The sequence below is a fragment of the Heptranchias perlo genome, chromosome 9, assembly GCF_035084215.1.
Source record: "Heptranchias perlo isolate sHepPer1 chromosome 9, sHepPer1.hap1, whole genome shotgun sequence".
Lineage (NCBI taxonomy): Eukaryota > Metazoa > Chordata > Chondrichthyes > Hexanchiformes > Hexanchidae > Heptranchias > Heptranchias perlo.
The window spans coordinates 29840485-29859989 of record NC_090333.1 but is presented as its reverse complement, the minus strand read 5'-3'; the positions used below and the strand labels follow the sequence as shown (position 1 = coordinate 29859989).

General features: G+C 42.6%; 1 protein-coding gene across 3 annotated transcripts in view; it reads right to left on the bottom strand.

The window, feature by feature from the left end:
- b4galt2 (UDP-Gal:betaGlcNAc beta 1,4- galactosyltransferase, polypeptide 2) overlaps positions 1 to 1355 on the bottom strand; it is a 342550-nt gene extending 341195 nt beyond the window's left edge. Inside the window, exon 1 of one of the 3 annotated variants that reach the window (XM_067990105.1) lies at positions 922 to 1355. The gene's annotated coding sequence lies outside the window, so the exon portion shown is untranslated. The remainder of the gene's footprint in view (positions 1 to 921) is intronic. The other 2 variants (XM_067990101.1, XM_067990102.1) reach the window with 2 other exon arrangements.
- Positions 1356 to 19505: the final 18150 nt, after the last annotated feature.

Below are 19505 nucleotides of genomic sequence, written 5' to 3'. Positions count from 1 at the left end.
CTCCATTTTAAACTTAAAAGCACAACACATGGTTTTACTGCTTGCATGTCAAAGGAAAGCTTCCATAGCAACTGTTAAATCTAACATGGTCACTGAGTAAATAAATAAAACAAAACACTGGACAGCAGCACGAACAAGTCTGCAAATTAACATAATGCCAGCACAGACAAGGTCTGATAAGTATATTATAATTTTTAAATATTATACATATAGTCACGTCAGCCAAGTGCAAAATACATATACTAACAGAAGCCCAACACATGAGTAGAACTTATATCTATATGCAACAAATTATTAAATAAATCTATCTGCACCCACAAAGCAGTGCAGATATCAAATACTGGGCAGAAAGCCCACTTAAATTGTTCAATTTTTAAAAATCTACTAGCTGAAAAAAAGAATTATAGGTATGAGAAATGACGAGAAAATATTGAAAAAAATTAATATATCTAACATTCTGTGGAATGATTGGACCACGCATACATGGCTACAATTTCATTGTATTTGGTGCAAATATTAATCAGAAATAACACTAAATGCAACAGTAAATAAACTAAAATGGATGAAGTAGGATTGCAAAAACACTCATATAAAATAATAGTTAAATGAATGCAAATATTTTGGTAGCAGGATATATGAACAAATACACTATTGACACCTGACACCTGAAACAGACTTGATAAAAAAATTGAGCAGCATTTAACAGGATCAACACTGTCTAAATACTAAGATGAAACATCCCGAATAGAAACAATCCCAGATCTAATGGTATTAATTCATCGGGCCCTCAAATCTGGGAACAGGGGGGGGGGGGAATCCTAAGGGTTGTAATATGTTTCATTCATTCTTATAAGTACAAAAAAAATCGCATATGCGTATATTACAGACCCACATACATTTTAAAATATAAAATGAACTCACCTGTTTTCCCACTGTAAAATATAGCACCGATACATCTCCTACAAGAAATAAATCTTCAGTCTTTGTTTGTCCTCACCTCTTCATTGATCAAGATGAACTAGATAGAAATTGCAGTGTGGAATAAAAAAACACCCAGTGCAATCATCCGCCGCTAGACGAAGGCACTCAGACAAAAAAAGACATTTGGAAATTGGGGGGGGAGGAGGGGGAAGAGACAAAAAGCATGAAAATAAAATCTCACATATTCCATGTAAAACAAATCTTTGCAATAATCCATTACATTTTGTCGGTTCGAGGTTGCGGCCAAGGAAAGAGAAGCGAGGGAACAGCACAGAGCTCTCCAAGAGCAGAAGAGGTTGTATCTGCACGAAGCACAGCCCAGCTCTCGCTCCCAGCGGCTGGTTATAATGTTACCATTTGCCGTCGAGCTGATAGATAACTGTCCAAAGAAAAGGGTACGGAATCCTGCAAGGATCAAACTCAAATGTGCCACCAGGGGGTGCGATGCGTGTGTGGGGTGGGATACAATTCCATTTAACCCTTTCCTTACTCTGGCTCAACTTTTCACGTACAAGTCAAGTCTGTTTTTTTTATTTAAGTCTCAGTGGTGAGGTCTTTTTTTTTAAAAATGGGAAGAAGTATCGTCACTCCTGAAAAGTGTACAGCAAAGCTTTTTTTTTTCTCTCTTGCCTTGTAAACACAGGAATTAGAGACGCATTTCGTTGTTGCATTTATATAATTTGCATTTTAAAAAATCAAATGAGAAAACTTGTTGCTTGCACAGGGATGTAATCATGATACGTAAATGGGTAGCCTGTTCACATTCCCTCCCCAAATTCTAATAAGAACATAAGAAATAGGAGCCGGAGTAGGCCAATCGGCCCCTCGAGCCTGCTCCGCCATTCAATAAGATCATGGCTGATCTGATCCTAACCTCAAATCTAAATTCATGTCCAATTTCCTGCCCGCTCCCCGTAACCCCTAATTCCCTTTACTTCTAGGAAACTGTCGATTTCTGTTTTAAATTTATTTAATGATGCAGCTTCCACAGCTTTCTGGGGCAGCAAATTCCACAGACCTACTACCCTCTGAGTGAAGAAGTTTCTCCTCATCTCAGTTTTGAAAGAGCAGCCCCTTATTCTAAGATTATGCCCCCTAGTTCTAGTTTCACCCATCCTTGGGAACATCCTTACCGCATCCACCCGATCAAGCCCCTTCACAATCTTATATGTTTCAATAAGATCGCCTCTCATTCTTCTGAACTCCAATGAGTAGAGTCCCAATCTACTCAACCTCTCCTCATATGTCCACCCCCTCATCCCCGGGATTAACCGAGTGAACCTTCTTTGTACTGCCTCGAGAGCAAGTATGTCTTTTCTTAAGTATGGACACCAAAACTGTACGCAGTATTCCAGGTGCGGTCTCACCAATACCTTATATAACTGCAGCAATACCTCCCTGTTTTTATATTCTATCCCCCGAGCAATAAAAGCCAACATTCCGTTGGCCTTCTTGATCACCTGCTGCACCTGCATACTAATTTTTTGGTCTTCTTGCACTAGGACCCCCAGATCCCTTTGTACTGCAGTACTTTCCAGTTTCTCGCCTTTAAGATAATAAGTTGCTCTCTGATTTTTCCTGCCATTTGATTTCATGAAATAATTATTTAATTCACTTTAAATGAAACATTATTTTGTACTTGATTGTAAATCCTTGCGTTCTGGCCTTATATTTTCCATGTTACATATTTACAGTGTGTAAAATTCAACAATATCATCGCACAGATAACCCCCAATAAAATATTTTAGCCTCTCCTTCAGGTGGGATGTTTAATCGAGACTCTACTTCTTCAGGTAGACATTAAAGATCACATGGGACTATTTGAAGAACAAGGAGTTGTCCCATGTTTTCGTCAACATTCTTCTCTAAACGATCATCAAAACACATTCATTAGTTATTTATTTCAATGATATTTATGGGATCTTATTGTGTGCATATTGGCTGCCAATTTTTGCCAATGTAAAAATAATGACCGTTTCAAAACTAATTATAAGAGGCAATTTGAGACATTTCTCATGTTATAAGGTACTATTATAAATGCTAGTCTTATCTTTTTACTGGATTGGAGAGTTTTAGAATTTGGTTTCATTGAAATTAATTTCTGGAACTTGGTAAGTTTAGCCTGGAGGACAGGAATGGGGCTCACCATGTCCTGTGATCTTATTGAAATTAATTTCTGAACTTTCAATTTTGCAGACTGGCAATGTAAATGTCCACAGTTACTGTATATAGTATGTGAATTGTTTTAAATCTAAAACTACTTCAAATGGTCTCTACTGTGCATTTTTGTTAAAGTTACTCTATGGTTTATAGTAAATCTATAGGTTCCTGCTCCTTCTTGCTATCCAATGACACCTGCTGGAAAGTGGATATGAGGGAGCTGAAATTTCTGTCTTTGCTAACTTTAGCAACAAAAAAAACAGACCTAAAAAAAAATGTCAAGCCCCCAATTCAGTAAGATTGAGCCCAAATCTGATGCCCTCCACATCCTGTCAACACACAAGTGTCCAGAATCGCACATGAAGAGTGACCACTTGGACAAGGCACTGGAGGACTGCCAGTATCTATAAACCACACCACAGCAGGAGTCAACACCTTTCAGAAGGCAGAAATTAGAAAAAATGAACCTTCAATTGTTAAGTGATTTATTTTGGTATAGAATGTTAGGCAGACAGCTCTACAATAATACTGATAGCATAAAGCAACAGGGAGTCAGCGCCTCATCAGTTCCCATCCAGGTGTTTTTTTTAAACTATTCCATAACAGAGGCTAATTATAAAGTCACCATAAAATTCCAGTTAATAGAAATGGGGGATATTTGTCATTGTTTAAATAATTGTGTAACAGCTCACAGAAACCTTCATGCCTTCTTCCAGTTTGGAACCGTGAGGCATAGGCATCTAGGAAGTCTTGAGGAGGGATTCTCAATACGGCAAATCTACATAAACCATTGTTAAAAAAATGTGCAGAGCCACATAGTGGTGACTTGGTGACACAGAATCTCTGACAAGCTGAGTTCCTGATTTCAGCTATACAACCAGCAAAAGCACCTCAGTGAGATTCTTCTCCACAGAGAGTCTCATCATATCAACCAGTTTTAGAGTGGCATTGGCACAAGCCTGCAAGGGCATTGTCAATTCATTTTCTATTGTGAGAATGCCATGAGAGACATGGGGCACAAAGAAATGTGAATTAATAAAACTTAAAAGAATGAGTCTGATCGATAGGAAACAAAAAGTAGTGTTTTCAGTAACATTAACTAGAGGGCACAACTCTAAAATGGGTACAGGAACAGAGAGATCTGGGGGTATATGTGCAAAAATCATTGAAAGTGGCAGGGCAGGTTGAGAAAGCGGTTAAAAAAGCATACGGGATCCTGGGCTTTATAAATAGAGGCATAGAGTACAAAAGTATGGAACTCATGATGAACCTTTATAAATCACTGGTTTGGTCACAACTGGAGTATTGTGTCCAGTTCTGGGCACCTTCAGGAAAGATGTGAAGGCCTGAGAGAGGTTGCAGAAGAGATTTACTAGAATGATTCCAGGGATGAGGGACTTTAGTCACGTGGATAGACTGGAGAAACTGGGGTTGTTCTCCTTGGAACCGAGACGGTTGTGAGGAGATTTGATAGAGGTATTCAAAATCATGAAGGGTCTAGACAGAGTCGATAGAGAGCAACTGTTCCCACTGGCGGAAGGGTCAAAAACCAGAGGACATATATTTAAGGTGATTGGCAAAAGAACCAAAGGTGACATGAGGAAATACTTTTTTACACAGCGAGTGGTTAGGATCTGGAATAGAAACATAGAAACATATAAAATAGGAGCAGGAGTAGGCCATTCGGCCCTTCGAGCCTGCTCAGCCATTCAATATGATCATGGTTGATCCTCTATCTCAATACCATATTCCGGCTCTCGCCCCATATCCCTTGATGCCTTTTGTGTCTAGAAATCTATCTAGCTCCTTCTTAAATATATTCAGTGACTTGGCCTCCACAGCCTTCTGTGGTAGAGAATTCCACAGGTTCACCACCCTCGGAGTGAAGAAATTTCTCCTCATCTCAGTCCTAAATGTCCTACCACATATCCTGAGACTGTGACCCCTTGTTCTGGACCCCCCAGCCAGGGGAAACATCCTGTCAGAATTTTATACATTTCAATGAGATCCCCTCTCATTCTTCTAAACTTGAGTGAATACAGGCCGAGTCGACCCAATCTCTCCTTATACAACAGACCTGCCATCCCAGGAAGCAGTCTGGTAAACCTTCGCTGCACTCCCTCTATGGCAAGCATATCCTTTCTTAGGTAAGGAGAACAAAACTGCACACAATACTGCAGGTGTGGTCTCAGCAAGGCCCTGTATAACTGCAATAAGACATCCTTGTTCCTGTACTCAAATCCTCTTGCAATGAAGGCCAAAATACCATTTGCCTTCCTAACTGTTGCTGCACCTGCATGCACTGCCCAAGGGGGTGGTGGAGGCAGATTCAATCATGGCCTTCAAAAGGGAACGGGATAAGTACTTGAAAGGAAAAAAATTGCAGGGCTACGGGGAAAGGTCGGGGGAATGGGACTATCTTGATTGCTCTTGCATAGAGCCGACTTGATGGGCTGAATGGCCTCCTTCTATGCTGTAACCTTTCTATGATTCTATGATTCTAAAGAAAGGAAGAAAGAACTTGCATTTATATAGCATCTTTCATGACCTCAGGATACCCCAAAGTGTTTTACAGCCAATGAAGTATCTTTAAAGTGTAGTCACTGTTGTAATGTAGGTAATGTGGCTCACCAATTTGACAACAGCAAGGTCCCACAAACAGAAATGTGATAATGACCAGGTAGTCTGTTTTAGTTATGATGGTTGAAGGATAAATATTGGCCAGGACACTGGGAGAACTCTCGTGGTGTTCTTCAAATAATGCCATGGGATCGTTTATGTCCTCCTGCAAGGACAGACGGGGCCTCAGTTTACCATCTCATCCGAAATATGGCACCTCCAACAGTGTAGCACTCCCTCAGCATTGCACCGAAATGTCAGCCTGGATTATGTGCTCAAGTCTCTGGAATGGGACTTGAATCTACAACCTTCATTCAAATGAACTTCCATTATTTAGCTATCAGAACATTGAATTGAAATGCTACCACTGAGAAGTGTGACCAATACTTCTGATAAAATCATTGTTGACATTCTTCTTGCAAATTAAATATTCACATCAAAATTTGTAATCGATAAATAGTCCCAAGTGCTCAGGAGAAGCGGCTGAGCGGAGCGTAAAGCTCGCGAGGAGCGGCTGAGCGGAGCGTAAAGCTCGCGAGGAGCGGCTGAGCGGAGCGTAAAGCTCGCGAGGAGCGGCTGAGCGGAGCGTAAAGCTCGCGAGGAGCGGCTGAGCGGAGCGTAAAGCTCGCGAGGAGCGGCTGAGCGGAGCGTAAAGCTCGCGAGGAGCGGCTGAGCGGAGCGTAAAGCTCGCGAGGAGCGGCTGAGCGGAGTAAAGCTCGCGAGGAGCGGCTGAGCGGAGCGTAAAGCTCGCGAGGAGCGGCTGAGAGGATCGTTAAACTCGCGAGGAGCGGCTGAGCGGAGCGTAAAGCTCGCGAGGAGCGGCTGAGCGGAGTAAAGCTCGCGAGGAGCGGCTGAGCGGAGCGTAAAGCTCGCGAGGAGCGGCTGAGAGGATCGTTAAACTCGCGAGGAGCGGCTGAGCGGAGCGTAAAGCTCGCGAGGAGCGGCTGAGCGGAGCGTAAAGCTCGCGAGGAGCGGCTGAGCGGAGCGTAAAGCTCGCGAGGAGCGGCTGAGAGGATCGATAAACTCGCGAGGAGCGGCTGAGCGGAGCGTAAAGCTCGCGAGGAGCGGCTGAGAGGATCGATAAACTCGCGAGGAGCGGCTGAGAGGATCGATAAACTCGCGAGGAGCGGCTGAGCGGAGCGTAAAAGGGAGCCATGCAAGGAATAAAAAAAAATCTAGTCAAAAAGAGACATCACAAGACAAGGAAGAGCACAGAGGGTACTTCAGTAACTATTTAGTTCATTGATTAGTATTTTTAGTAGTTATTGTTCTTAGTCATTAGCGTTTTTTAGTGGATGGCTGGAGTGTTTTTAGTAGTTAGTGCTTTAGTGTTAAGATAAACTGTAAAGTGCCTTAAAGCTAAACAAACAGTTTAAATAACTGTTAACTAACATGGCAGGACAGCTAGAGCCCGTCGCATGCACATCCTTTGCCATGTGGCAACTCCTGAACACTTTGTGTGCTCTGGAAAACCACATGTGCTGCCAACTGCTCAAGCTCAGAGTTTCTGAGCTTATGGGGTGGCTGGCGTCATTAGCGTGCATATGGGAAGCTGAGAGTTTCGTGGATAGCACGTTTCAGGAGGAGGTCACAAGACAAGGAAGAGAGCTGCAGAGAGTTCAGGCGGAGAGGGAGTGGGTGACCACCAGACAGACAAGGAGGAACAGGCAGGCAGTACAGGAGTCCCCTGGGAGTGTGGCACTCACAAACCGATATTCAGTGTTGAATACCACAACCTTGTGACTCAGAGGCGAGAGTGCAACCCACTGAGCCAAGGCTGACACCTAAAATTCTTGGCACGGGGTTTAATTTATTAATGCTTACATTAGGATTCCTGTTGACACATTGTCTGTACCATACACACAACTGGAAATATCTTCTCAAAGAAAGCCACTTTAACATCCCAGTTTTACTACTGCCAGCGATATAAATGCAAATTCTTTCTTCTTGCTGTTAACCTGCACATTTCCCTATGTGTATTTCATTTTATAGTTTGTCAGCCTAACCAAGGTGGAATCTTCTCCCTCAGACACTTTTTCTAACGTCTTGGTCACACCAATGTATCCAATATGAGACACTGCCATGAAATCGTGTGGTTTGTTTAGCTGTTTAAGTATTGAGCAATCAAGATGAAGGGCTAAGCTCCATAGTACAGAACACCATAAAGTAAATAAAGAGAAACTGTTCCCATTGGTGGAGGGGTCGAGAGCCAGAGGACACAGATTTAAGGTGATTGGCAAAAGAACCAAAGGCAACATGAGGAAAAACCTTTTTACGCAGCGAGTAGTTATGATCTGGAATGCGCTACCTGAAAGGGTGGTGGAAGCAGATTCAATCGTGGCTTTCAAAAAGGAATTGCATAAATACTTGAAGGGAAAAAATTTCCAGGGGTACGGGGAAAGAGCGGGGGAATGGGACTAACTGGATTGCTCTTACAAAGAGCCAGCACAGGCTCGATGGGCCAAATGGCCTTCTTCTGTGCTGTAACCATTCTATGATTCCATGATTCCATTCTATGAGGGTGTTGACACCTCAGGGGATTGCAGTCAGGAGAGAATCCACAGCACCATGGGAGACCAGGCTGCACAAGGGGCAAAAGAAATGCAGTTGTTATAGGGATTCGATAGTCAGGGGGATAGACAGGCGTTTCTGCAACTGCTGACATGAGTCCCGCATGGTGTGCTGCCTCCCTGGTGCCAGGATAAAGGACATCACTGAGAGGGTGCAGAACATTTTGAGGGGGAGGGGGGTGGGAATGAGGAAGGGGAACAGCCAGAAGTCGTGGTCCATGTGGGAACCAATGACAAAGGAAGGAAAAGGGTTGAGATCCTGCAGTCAGAGTTTCAGGAGCTAGAGTGGAAGTTAAAAAAAGCAGCACCTCAACGGTAGTAATCTCTGGATTACTCCTGGGTTCACACACTAGAGAATATAGGAATAGTAGGATAAGACATGTTAATGCGTAACTGGAGGAATGGTGCAGGAGGGAGGGCTTCAGATTCCAGGGGCATTAGGATCAATTCTGGGACAGGAAGGGACTGTTCAAGATGGACAGGTTGCACTTCAACAGAGTTGGGACCAATGTCCTCGTGGGGAGGTTAACTATTGCTGAGGGGGAGGGTTTAAACTAATTTGGCAGGGGGATGGGCACCAGAATGGAACATTAGATAGGAGAAACAAGGTGCACAGAGGACTGGGAGGGACAAATAGTACTAGAGGAAAGGTGAGTTCAGAAATAGGAGGGATCAGACAGGGGGCAAATGCGAGGCAGACTAAGAAGAGTTTGGAGTGCATGTGCGTAAATAAGCGTGGTAAATAAGGTTCAAGGTGCCAAATGGGACCATGATATAATGGCAATAACAGAGAACTGGCTCAAAGAAGGGGAGGATTGGGTACTTAATATTCAGGAAAGATAGGGAAGGAAAGAAAGGATGGGGGTTGGCAGTATTGATCAAAGAAACATTTTTTTTATTCTTTCATCGGATGTGGGCGTCACTGGCAAGGCCAGCATTTATTGCCCATCCCTAATTGCTCTTGAGAAAGTGGTGGTGAGGCACCGGAGTATAAGGAATAAATTAAATGAACTACAGGTTCAAATTCAAATTGGAGGGTATGACATGATAGCTATTACTGAGACATGGCTGCAGGATGGTCAGGATTGGGAACTAAATATACCGGGTTATAAGGTCTACAGGAGAGACAGGGAAAATGGAAGAGGGGGAGGAGTAGCCTTAATGATTAGAAATGAAATCACTTCAATGATAAAGGAGGATATAACAAGAGTTAAGCAGCCAACAGAGGGCTTATGGGTTGAATTGAGAAATAGGAAAAGATCTAAGACTATTGTGGGAATTGTGTATAGGACCTCTGGCAGCAGTTCTGAAGTGCTAGATTGTATAAATGCAGAGATTAGACAAGCGTGTAAGAAAGGCATAGTGGTCTTACTGGGGGACTTTAACCTTCACATAGATTGGGAAAAGCAGACTACCAACTGTCAGAAAGGTAGTGAATTTCTTGAGTGTGTCCGGGATAGTTTTCTACATCAATATGTCCTAGAGGCAACAAGGGGCAAGCCATACTAGATTTAGTAATGAGTAATGAACCAGATTTAGTTAACAGCTTAACTGTGCTTGAACATCTTTCCAACAGTGATCATAACATGATCGAATTCAATGTAGTGTTTGAAAGGGCAAAAAGTGAATCAGCTGCTAAGACTAGACTTGGGTAAGGCCGACTTCAATGGGATGAGACAGAGACTGTCGACAGTAAACTGGGCAAATCTGTTAATGGGTAAAACGACTGATGATCAGTGGGAAATCATTAAAGAAACAATTAACGAGATACAGAACCGATTTATACCCCTGAGGGGCAAGAACTCTACTTGCCATAAAAAACAGCCATGGACAACTAAAGAGGTAAGGGACAGTATAAGACATAAGGAAAGGGCATACAAAAAGGCAAAAAATGGCACAGATCCTGGCGAATGGGAAAGATACAAAGATCAACAAAGGGTCACAAAACAGATAGTAAGAGCTACAAAGAGAGTATGAAAAGAAACTTGCAAGGGATATCAAAACCAATACGAAGAACTTTTATGGTTATATTATGAAAAAGAGGGTGGTCAGGAGCAGTGTTGGCCCCTTAAAAATTGAAAGTGGGGATATTGTCATTGACAATGGGGAAATGGCGGACATGTTGAACAATTACTTTGCGTCAGTATTTACAGTAGAAAAAGAGGATAGCATGCCGGAAATCCCAAGAAAACTAATGTTGAATCGGGGACAGGGGCTTGATAAAATTAACATAAGTAAAGCAACAATAATGAAGAAAATAATAGCACTAAAGAGTGACAAATCCCCAGGACCAGATGGTTTCCATCCCAGGGTTTTAAAGGAAGTAGGTGAGCACATTGCAGATGCTCTAACTATAATCTTTCAAAGTTCTCTAGATTCAGGAACTGTCCCTCTAGATTGGAAAATTGCACACGTCACTCTGCTTTTTAAGAAAGGAGAGAGGGGGAAACTGGGGAATTATAGACCAGTTAGCCTAACATCTGTTGTGGGGAAAATGCTGGAGTCTATAATTAAGGATAGGGTGACTGAACACCTCGAGAATGTTCAGTTAACCAGAGAGAGCCAGCATGGATTTGTGAAAGGTAGGTCGTGCCTGACAAACCTGATTGAATTTTTTGAAGAGGTGACTAAAGTAGTGGTCAGGGGAATGTCAATGGATGTTATTTACATGGACTTCCAGAAGGCATTTGATAAGGTCCCACATAGGAGAATGTTAGCTAAGATAGAAGTCCATGGAATCGAGGGAAAAGTACGGACTTGGTTAGGAAGTTGGCTGAGCGAAAGGCGACAGAGAGTAGGGATAATGGGAAGGTACTCACACTGGCAGGATGCGACCAGTGGAGTCCCGCAGGGATCTGTCTTGGGGCCTCAATTATTCACAATATGTATTAATGGCTTAGATGAAGGCATACAAAGTCTCATATCTAAGTTTGCCGATGACACAAAGATTGGTGGCATTGTAAGCAGTGTAGATGAAAACATAAAATTACAAAGCGTTATTGATAGATTAGGTGAATGGACAAAACTGTAGCAAATGGAATTCAATGTAGACAAATGTGAGGTCATCCACTTTAGATCAAAAAAGGATAGAACAGGGTACTTTCTAAATGGTAAAAAGTTAAAAACAGTGGATGTCCAAAAGGACTTAGGGGTTCAGGTACATAAATCATTGACGTGTCATAAACAGGTGCAGAAAATAATCAATAAGACTAATGGAATGCTGGCCTTTATATTTAGAGGATTGGAGTACAAGGGGGCAGAAGTTATGCTGCAGTTATACAAAACCCTGGTTAGACCGCACCTGGAGTACTGTGAGCAGTTCTGGGCACCGCACCTTCGGAAGGACATATTGGCCTTGGAGGGAGTGCAGCGTAGGTTGACTAGAATGATACCCGGACTTCAAGGGTTAAGTTATGAGGAGAAATTACACAAATTGGGGTTATATTCTCTGGAGTTTAGAAGGTTAAGGGGTGATCTGATCGAAGTTTATAAGATATTGAAGGGAACGGATAGGGTGGATAGAGAGAAACTATTTCCGCTGGTTGGGGATTTTAGGAGTAGGGGGCACAGTCTAAAAATTAGAGCCAGACCTTTCAGGAGTGAGATTAGAAAACATTTCTACACACAAAGGGTGGTAGAAGTTTGGAACTCTCTTCCGCAAACGGCAATTGATACTAGCTCAATTGCTAAATTTAAATCTGAGATAGATAGCTTTTTGGCAACCATAGGTATTAAGGGATATGGGCCAAAGGCAGGTATATGGAGCTAGATCACAGATCAGCCACGATCTTATCAAATGGCGGAGCAGGCACGAGGGGCTGAATGGCCTACTCCTGTTCCTATGTTTGGACCAAGGCTGTAATGAGGTCTGGAGCCGAGTGGTCCTGGCAGAACCCAAACTGAGCATTGATGAGCAGGTTATTGGAGAGTAAGTGCCGCTGATGGAAGGTGTCGTCAACAGTGCTATCACTTTGCTGATGATTGAGAGGAGACTGATGGGGCGGTAATTGGCCGGATTGGATTTGTCCTGCTTTTTGTGGACAGGACATACCTGGGCAATTTTCCACATTGTCGGGTAGATGCCAGTGTTGTAGCTGTACTGGAAAAGTTTGCCTAGAGGCACGGCTAGTTCTGGAGCACAAGCCTTCAGCACTACAACTGGGATGTTATCAGGGCCCATAGCCTTTGTATCCAGTGCACTCAGCCGTTTCTGTGGAGTGAATCAAATTGGCTGAAGACTGGCTTCTGTGATGGTGGGGATCTCGGGGGGAGGCCGAGATGGATCATCCACTTGGCACATCTGGCTGAAGATAGTTGCAAATGCTTCAGCCTTGTCTTTTGCACTAACGTGCTGGCCTCTGTCATCATTGAGGATGTGGATGTACACGGAGCTTCCTCATCCCGTTACTTATTTAATTGTCCACCACCACTCACGACTGGATGTGGCAGGACTGCAGAGCTTTGATCTGATCCGTTAGTTGTGGAATCGCTTAGCTCTGTCAATAGCATGCTGCTTCCACTGTTTAGCATGCATGTAGTTCTATGTTGTAGCTTCACCAGGTTGGCACCTCATTTTTAGGTACCACTGATGCTGCTCCTGGCATGCTTTTCTACACTTCTCATTGAACCATGGTTGATTCCCTGGCTTGATGGTAATGGTAGAGTGAGGGGTATGCTGGACCATGAGGTTACAGATTGTGGTGGAATACAATTCTGCTGCTGCTGATGGCCCACAGCGCCTCATGGATGCCCAGTTTTGAGCTGCTAGATCTGTTCTGAATGTATCCCATTTAGCACAGTGGTAGTGCCACACAATACGTTGGATGGTGTCCTCAGTGTGAAGACCGGACTTCGTCTCCACAAGGTGGTCACTCCTACCAATACTGACATTGGACAGATGCATCTGCGACAGGTAGATTGGTAAGGACGAGGTCAAGTAGGTTTTTCCCTCATGTTGGTTCTCTCACCACCTGCGGCAGGCCCAGTCTGGCAGCTATGTCCTTCAGGGCTCGGCCAGTAGTGATGCTGCCAAGCCATTCTTGGTGATGGACATTGATAGTCCCCCACCCAGAGTACATTCTGTGCCCTTGCTACCCTCAGTGCTTCCTCCAAGTGGTGTTCAACACGGAGGAGGACTGAATCATCAGCTGAGGGAGCACGGTAGGTGGTAATCAGCAAGAGGTTTCTTTGCTCATGTTTGACCTGATGCCATGAGATTTCATGGAGTCTGGTGTCAATGTTGACGATTCCCAGGGCCACTCCCTCCTGACTGTATACCACTGTGCCGCCGGTGGGACAAGACATGCCCAGGGATGGTGATGGAGGAGTCTGGGACGCTGGCTGAAAGGTATGATTCGGTGGGTATGGCTATGTCAGGCTGTTGCTTGACCGGTCTGTGGGACAGCTCCCCCAATTTTGGTACAAGTCCCCAGCTGTTAGTGAGGAGGACTTTACAAGGTCGACTGGGCTTGGTTTGCCTTCGTCATGTCCGGTGCCAAGTGGTCCATCCAGTTTTATTCTTATCTTTTTGTAGTTGGACTGTACAACTGAGTGGCTTGCTAGGCCATTTCAGAGGACAGTTAAGAATCAAGCACATTGCTGTGGGTCTGGAGTCACATATAGGCCAGACCGTGTAAGGACGGCAGATTTCCTTCCCTAAAGGGCATGAGTGAACCAGATGGGTTTTTAACGACAATCCGGTCGTTTCATGGTCACCATTACTGATACTAGCTTTTTATTCCAGATTTTATTTAATTAACTGAATTTAAATTCCCCAGCTGCCATGGCGGGATTTGAACTCATGTCTCCGGATTATTAATCCGGGTCGCTAGATTACTAGTCCAGCAATATAACCACTATGCTATTATAGCACTGGAAAGGGATGATGTATTTGGTTAGAAATAAGGAACAATAGAGGAGCTATTACGCTACGGGGCATATACTATAGGTCACTAAAAAAGTGGGAAGGAGATGAGAAGCAAATTTGCAGTCAAATTACAGAAAGATGCAAGAACTATAAAGTAGTATTAATGGGGGACTTCAATTATCCCAATATCGACTGAGTAACAGTGTAAAGGGCAAAGAGGGGGAGGAATTTCTAAAACATGTACAAGAGAACTTTCTGGAACAATGTGTTTCCAGCCCAACCAGGAAGGAAACGGTGCTGGATCTAGTTCTGGGGAATGAAGTGTGGCAGGTGGAGCATGTTTCAGTGGGGGAAGCATTTGGGCGACAGTGATCATAACATCATTAGGTTTAGAACAGTTATGGAAAAGGACAAGGAACAATCAAGTGTAAAAATACTTAACTGGAGGAGGGTTAATGTCAGTGAGTTAAAAAAGGGGGCTTGCCCAGATGGACTGGAATCAAAACTGTTAGGCAAAACAGTAATGGAACAATGGGAGGCCTTCAAGGAGGAGTTGGTTCAGATACAGAGTAAACACATTCCAATGAAGGGGAAAGGAAGGGCATCCAAAGCTGGAGCTCCCTGGATGACTAAAGATATAGGGATTAAAATGAAACAGAAAAAGGAGGCTTATGGTAAATGTAAGGTTCATAACAGTAGAGAACCAGGCTGAATACAGAAAGTACTGAGATCCAAAGAAGCTTGGATAATAAAAGTCTAAAGAGGGTAAAGGAGCAAAGGGATCTAGGGCTACAGATACACAAATCACAAAGTAGCAATGCAGGTTAATAAGGCCATAAAAAAAGGCAAATCAAGGATAAGGGTTCATTTCTAGAGGGATAGAATTGAAAAGCAGAGAAGTTATGCTAAACTTGTATAGAACCTTGGTTAGACCACACAGAGTACTGTGCACAGTTCTGGTCTCCATATTAAAGAAAAGTATATGGAAGCATTGGAGAGGGTGTAAAAAAGATTCACAAGGATGATACCAGGACTGAGAGGATATCCTTATCAGGAAAGGCTAAACAGGCTGGGAATCTTTTCTCTACAAAGGAGAAGGCTGAGGGGTGATATGATAGAGGTCTTTAAGATAATGATAGGATAGACATAGAGAAAATGTTTCCACTTGTGGGGGAGCCCAAACTAGAGGTCATAAATATAAAATAGTCACTGATAAATCCAATAGGGAATTCAGGAGAAACTTCTTTATCCCAAGAGTGGTAAGAATGTGGAACCCATTACCACAAGGAGTAGTTGAGGCAAATAGCATAGATGCATTTAAGGGGAAGCTAGATAAGTACATGAGGGACAAAGAAATCAAAGGGTATCCTTATAGGGTTCAATGAAGTAGGGAGGGAGGAGGCTCGTGTGGAGCATAAACATCTATAATAGACCAGTTGGGCCAAATGGACAGGTAGGAGTGGAATTAAGAGAGATGTAGTTTTGATGTAGCTCTTTCAAAGAGCTGGCACATGCATGATGGGCCAAATGGCCTCTTCCTGTGCTGTACCTACTATGATAAAGTAAGAGGTGTTACCAGGCAGATAGGATGTCCTCCAGTTGAAAGTACTTTTTCCAGGCATTTTCTGGGCAAGAAAATTGTTTAGTGAAGTCAAGAACAGTACATCTAATCAATAGGAACAGCATTCTGATTTATAACACAGGTGAATTATTAAATCACTGCTCCACCTACAGCCATTAAGGAGAAAGATTTAAACAGCATGTACAAAACTACTGCTTAATCTTTCTGCACCACCCTCCCTTAATTCCACTCCTACCTGTCCTATAGCAGCCAACACATTTCTTGCTCCCAACCCAGTTATCTTGAGAGTGACCCAAAGTTCTATTTTGGCCTCCTTCTTATTTCTCATCTACATGCTGCCCCTTGTCAACCGATTTGCATACAGGAAGATACCATAAACAGCAATTGAGATGAATGATCAGTTAGTTTATTTTTAATAGTGTTGGTTGAGGAAGGAATGTTGGCCAGGCCACCAGGAGAACTTTATGTCATTCTTTGAAGAATCCCATGGGATTTTTTTTTATGGCTACCTGAACCACAGGAACAAGCAAATGGGGCAGAAGTTTAATGTTTCTTTCAAAAAACAGCACCCCTGAAAATGTAGCACTCCCTCACCACTGAACTGAAGTGTCAGCTTAGATCATGTGCTTCAGTTCTGAGGTGGGCTTGAACTCAGCCTCTGGTTCAGAAGTGAAAGTACTAATAACTGAAATAATTAGGAGCATACATCCCTCAAGGGAGCATGTATCATTAAAGGAGCATTTTTGGGACCATAATACCATGTCTAAATGAAATGGAGTGGTGTGATCAATGGCTGATAATGGCACATATTTGTTGCTTTAGTCAAGTGTACACACACAGCACTGTAACTATATCAACCTTTTGGACTTTGTTATTAGAATCCAAAAATGAAATTGATTTTATTGGAAATTAACAATGGGATTGACTACATAAGATTCTGATGATGGAATTAGCTACATTAGAATCCAGTGAGTGGCTACATTGAAATTCATTGAGGGATATTGGTGTTAATCACACCTAAAAATTGGATTGATTTTACTGGAGTTCAGTGATGCAATTTGCATATTACAGATCAATGATAGGATTGGCTTTATTGGAATCCAAAAATGGGATTCGCTTCAGTAGAATCTAATGATGGGATTGGTTTTATTAGAATCTAATGATGGGATTGGTTTTATTAGAATCTAATGATGGGATTGGTTTTATTAGAATCTAATGATGGGATTGGTTTTATTAGAATCTAATGATGGGATTGGTTTTATTAGAATCTAATGATGGGATTGGTTTTATTAGAATCTAATGATGGGATTGGTTTTATTAGAATCTAATGATGGGATTGGTTTTATTAGAATCTAATGATGGGATTGGTTTTATTAGATTCTAATAATGGTGTTTGGCCTTATTAGAATCAGATTTTACAGTTGGTTTTATTACAATCAAAAAATGAACCCAATGTGAAACTGGTTTTAATCAAATCCAATGATGGAATGACTTTATTAGAGTCCAACAATGGGATTGGTAAGAAAGAAACTGAAGAGAAGATTCATGAGGTACTGACAACCATTAGGCGGGAGTCACTGGACACAGGGAGAAGGCACCAGTAATTTGGAAACCGGTTAGTGTGGTTCCCTATATTCAAAAAGGGTGACACCACCACCTTCTCAAGGGCAATTAGGGATGGGCAATAAACGTTGGCCTTGCCAGTGACGCCCACATCCTATGAATGAATGATAAAAAAAACAGACACAGTCAACTACTGACCCACTAGTCTCAATTCCATTCCATGTAGAATAATGGGATCAATTATCAGGAGTAAATGTGATAACAGGACACTTAGAAAATATCAATGGGATTAGACAAAGTCAACAAGGATTTATGAAAGGGAAATCATGTTTGACAAGGCTACTGGAGTTTTTTGAGGATGTAACTGGTAGAATAGATAAGGGAGAACCAGTGGATGTGGTGTATTTGGATTTTCAGAAGGCCTTTGATAAAGTCCCACATAAGAAGTTAGTGTGCAAAATTAAAGCACATGGGATTGGTGGTAATAAACTGGCTTGGATTGAAAATTGATTAACAGACAGGAAACAGAAAGTAGGAATAAATGGGTCTTTTTCGGGTGGCAGGCGGTGACTAGTGGGGTACCGCAGGGATCAGTGCTTGGGCCCCAGCTATTTACAATATATATCAATGATTTGGATGAGGGAACCAAATATAATATTTCCAAGTTTGCTGACGACACAAAACTAGGTGGGATTGTGAGTTGTGAGGAGGATGCAAAGAGGCTTCAAGGCGATTTAGACATGTTGAGTGAGTGGGCAAATACATGGCAGGTGCAGTATAACATGGATAAATGTGAAGTTATCCACTTAGGAAGGAAAAACAGAAAGGCAGAGTATTATTTAAATGGTGATAGATTGGGAAATGTTGATGTACAAAAGGACCTTCTTACCAATGAAAGGATATATTTGCCATAGAGGGAGTGCAGCGAAGGTTCATCAGACTGATTCCTGGGATGGCAGGACAATCGTATGAGGAGAGATTGGGTCGACTAGGCCTGTATTCACTCGAGTTTAGAAGCATGAGAGGGGATCTCATTGAAATGTATAAAATTCTGACAGGGCTAGACAGACTGGATGCAGGGAGGATGTTTCCCTTGGCTGGGGGGTCTTGAACGATGGGTCACAGTCTCAGGATACGGGGTAGGACATTTAGGACTGAGATGAGGAGAAATTTCTTCACTCCGAGGGTGGTGAACCTGTGGAATTCTCTACCACAGAAGGCTGTGGAGGCCAAGTCACTGAACATATTTAAGAAGGAGCTATATAGATTTCTAGACACAAAAGGCATCAAGGGGTATGGGGAGAGAGCGGGAATATGGTATTGAGATAGAGGATCAGCCATGATCATATTGAACGGCTGAGCAGGCTCGAAGGGCCAAATAGCCTACTCCTGCTCCTATTTTCTATGTTTCTATGTTTCCTCTCACACATCTATCCAGCCACAGCAACTCACGCTGCTCAGAGGCTGGGTTGATAGCGCACAATTTTTTTCAAGTTCAAATTCAAACAACTTGACACCACAGAGGCGGCAGTAAGTAATTTTGTTAATTTAATTTGCAGTAGTGGTGTTGCCTCGCTGTTTGGAGCTATTTCTGGCCCAGTATAACACATCATTGTGTTACCTTGATTTCCAAATGGCATTTGACAAAGTTTCACCTGGAAGGCTATTAGTCAAACATAAAGCTAAGGGGATGCAGGGTAAACCCTGAGAATAGATGAGAAACTGGCTGAAATGTAGAAAAGAATGAATATTTTTTGTGGGGATATGACTTCTAATTTACATAAATAACAGGTTCAAAAACTCAATGCAAAGTGCTGAGATTTGCTGATAATACCAAACTAGGCAGGGCAGTGGAATTGGAGGAAGCAGCTCAGAAATTACAAATTGAGTTGGACAAAATAAGCATGTGGGAAGAACAATGGCAGATGAAATTTAATATAGACAAGTGCAAAGTACTGCACATAGGAAGGAAAAATAAGCAACACGAATGATGTTGAAATAGCTAAGGATGAAGCTGAAAGACATCTGGGCATCTTAGCAGACACTATGCTAAATGTGTCCAATCAATGCAGGGCATCAATCAATAAAGCCTGCCTCTTTTCCGTGGCTTTCTCCGCACCCGGGAGGCCATGGAGAAGGAGCACATGGTGTCTGCCAGTACGCT